Here is a 3,596-nt window from a genome sequence, read left to right as displayed (position 1 = left end):
GCAACTATTTTGATTAAATAAATTTGTTAAAAATTTAAAAAATAAACAATTTAGATTTTCAGTACAAATCGGCAATTTCATACTTTAACCCCTATTATTATAAAGGAACTACGACCTTGATGGTGCTGTGGTTGTTAACACTAAATCTATTGTTAACACCGTGGGCGCTAGGTGAGGAGGTCTCGGAGAGGCAACCAAACTTTTGTAAATTGCTTCTGATCTGGGTGTTCGAGTTAGTGCCCCGGAGTTCTTTGCTCTGGTACTCCTATTACAGGGAATTTCTTAATTTAAGACCGATAATCGGTGTGTTTGTTTAGCACTATTATATTACTAGATATTATTGTGTTACTACAGACGAAGTTGACATCTTTCATGATTCACTATTTATATTGAAACGGATTGTCACAACTGCTATGGATGGAGTCTTAAGGGGTTTTGTTTGATAATCTCTTAAATATTTTTGTTTTCTTTTTTTATATATTGTTTTCATTTTCTTTTTAAATTAAAGTGTTTCATGTTATCTTGCGTAATTGCTGTATACGCCTATAATGGGGTACAATATACTGTATAAAAATTTGTATGATAAAACAGTGTAAGTTTTTTTTGTTTTAGATGGATTCTTGTCCACTTAATGCAGCTAAAGTAGAAAATGTGTGTAGTAACATATACAATAAAATGCCTCTGTAGCAGTAGAGCTCTTTGTGAAAGGCTTTGTCCAGGGAAGTGCAACTTCTGCCGCCAAGCAGTAATGTTAAGCAGTTAGTATTAATGTGTTCCGGTTTTGAAAGGGGGTGCTGGTGAAAGTATAGGCACAAGGGACTTGTCAACTTATGTCTCAGGGGGACGGGCGCGGTGGCAGGACCTCTCAGATCTTTGCAATTTAAAGGTCTGAATGGCACTGCAACTGTTATGGACAGACGTGTCGCTTATCGCCAGGCGCAAGAATTGTTTAACCCTGTCACTTAGTATCATAAAAAATGCCAAAAAACAGGCGGAAGAAATAAGATAAAATACAGTATATTATCATGTATATACTGTATATTATATTAATGCTAAATGCGCAATCTTTCGCTTCTTTATCTAAAAGATCAAAGGAAATGTAACGTAACTAAGCCAATTTCCTGAAAGATTAAAAAAGAAAACATATCAAATAAAAACTACCTATATTACCTATCTCACTCACGAGAAAATAAACTCTAACAAAACCAACCGAGAAGTTATCATTTGAAAGCCAAAATAAAATTCAGTTTTTAAACTTAATCAAACTGAAGTGAAATAAATAATTACTTTCTTGATTAAGTTATAAATTTAAATTGTTAGCTTGGAAATCAAAGTACCTACCTTTATTGTTTCATTGTAGAAAATTATTTATCGTAAGTGAAGTTAATGAGTGGTATTTTTTTCGTGCCAATTTTCGTTCGTGCATTAATCACACAACACAATAATAAAATGCGGCTATTCGACCACGCTCTTGTATACGTGTACGGTCAGAGGTCGAATATATTATTCGTTGCTTAAGTCATTTATATTATCGTAGAAGTCAGTTAACTTTTGTATCTGTTCTATTTTCTAGCCATATTCGACATAGTATGTTTAATAACAAAACGTTGCTAGGCAACCAATGATGGCATACGAAAATATTTTTTTTTCAAAGCTCGTTATTTAGGCTTGCTCTACCCACAACCTTTTGGATTGGTAAGTAGGTAATTGGGTTTTGTACAAGTAATATTTTCCTGGCCAATTATTATAAAGTTTACAAGGTACCCATTGCGATACAATATAATTTAAGAATAAAACCATTAGGTTTTCGATACCTATTAATGCAACGATATCTGTGTACTAGCGTACTAGATGCGGCGTTCCATACCCACACTGTGTTTCACTGCTGTGCGGTTGCGACACAACACTTCAATATCGTAGATTGATGAGCAACAGAGTGTTCTGACTACACAATAACAGAAAATGTAGAACATGGATAAAACAGGTACTATGCTTACCATCTTGGGTTACCTTAATTATATTTAAAAAATATGAATAAGACTAGGCTGCATGGTCTGTCGTGGTGAATGTTCACTGATCCCACGGCGCCGACTCAACCGGCGAGAGCGAAACCCGGGGGGGTTTTAGTGGGGTAGGCCTTCCAGTGTGGAGGGAGAGTCCCCACATAACCCCTGAGTCTTCCTGGGCTCAGGGGTATCCATAAAGATTCCCCCCCGTCAAAAAAAAAAACAAAAAAACAAAAAAAGGCTGCATGGTCTAAAGATCTTTGCCTTTCCGCAAGGAAAAGTACTACGCTAACGCTAACGCTAAAACAAAACACTATCACTATTGATAGTGTTTTGTTTGAAATAATATATCGTTTCTGTGAATGTTTTTGTCTATAAAACTGAAGTCGTTGCAAAATTGTAAGATTTTTTCTATATCTTAATTTATTACATGTCATCCAGCATCAATTTACGATTCTGGACTTGAATAACTACCCGAATTAGAAATGTTGCAAACATTCAACATCTCTACTTTGAAATGTGCGGTAAATAAAATAGATAATGACATCACAATCCACAAGGAAGTAACGCGTTTCAACTTGTATTTTTACGTAAATATTCACTAAAACCATTGACTTACAAATAAATGGACGACGGGTCTAATACAAAAACCACGAAAAAAATGTCCTAAGTCAACCTATTCGAAATTTAAATTGTTATGTCATCGCAGTATCGCGCTGTCCGTAGAACAAATGAAGACTAAAGCGGAGTGTCGCGCTCTGTATACGATTTTAGCGCCTTACAAGTGCGAACACTTTTTAGCGCGGACCCGACGTCCATATAATTGTAAGTCAATGACTAAAACAGAAAATTAATTCCGATGCAACAAGATTCGAAAATGTTGCAAAGTAACGGACTTTTTTCTCCCCATTTTGCTATTCTGTTTCGAAATAATAATATTACGTAGTTTTTTGAGGATAGGCAATATCGCGACTGTTGCAAAATGTAACGTACACCGCCGCGACGACATTATAGGGAATTTATTCATTTCAGGGGAACTAATACTGACTAAAAAAGTCATCGTCAGTTCTCCAAAGTTGTGTATAAACTTTCAGGTTCAGGTTCTTTATTGTTATCAAGTAATTTTCATGTGTTTATCCACAGATAATATTAGGCTATTTCTATAGTCAAATTCGATAGTCGCACTTGAACTCGTTTTTAGGTTTTTGTTCATAAATGACTTAAATAAAAAATGGGTAGTATTTATTAACTTAATGATGATTAAGCAAGATACAATTTCCCCACTTTTGAGGGAAATGTTATTCCATGGCATCATTATTTGTATATTTGTGTGCGTGCCGACGAGCGTAAATACAAGTTGCTTACGCCCACATGAATTTGATGTTTGCCTCACTTGTGACAGTTCGTTTGATATGAAACTAACATTCTATACGTTATTATTCTAAGCATGCAAATGCATGCTGTTCAATAGTGTAATAACAAATTTATTTATCTCCACATATTTTGGTTACAAAATATTTGTAACAAAATCAGGTTTTATTTAATAAAGGATAAAATCTGCAGGAGACTGGAATATAAACTAGATTAAGA

This window comes from Hyposmocoma kahamanoa, unplaced genomic scaffold, assembly GCF_003589595.1.
Source record: "Hyposmocoma kahamanoa isolate Upper Pololo Valley unplaced genomic scaffold, ASM358959v1 102, whole genome shotgun sequence".
Classification (NCBI taxonomy): domain Eukaryota; kingdom Metazoa; phylum Arthropoda; class Insecta; order Lepidoptera; family Cosmopterigidae; genus Hyposmocoma; species Hyposmocoma kahamanoa.
The sequence above is the reverse complement of the archived record's forward strand: the minus strand, read 5'-3'. Positions refer to the sequence as shown.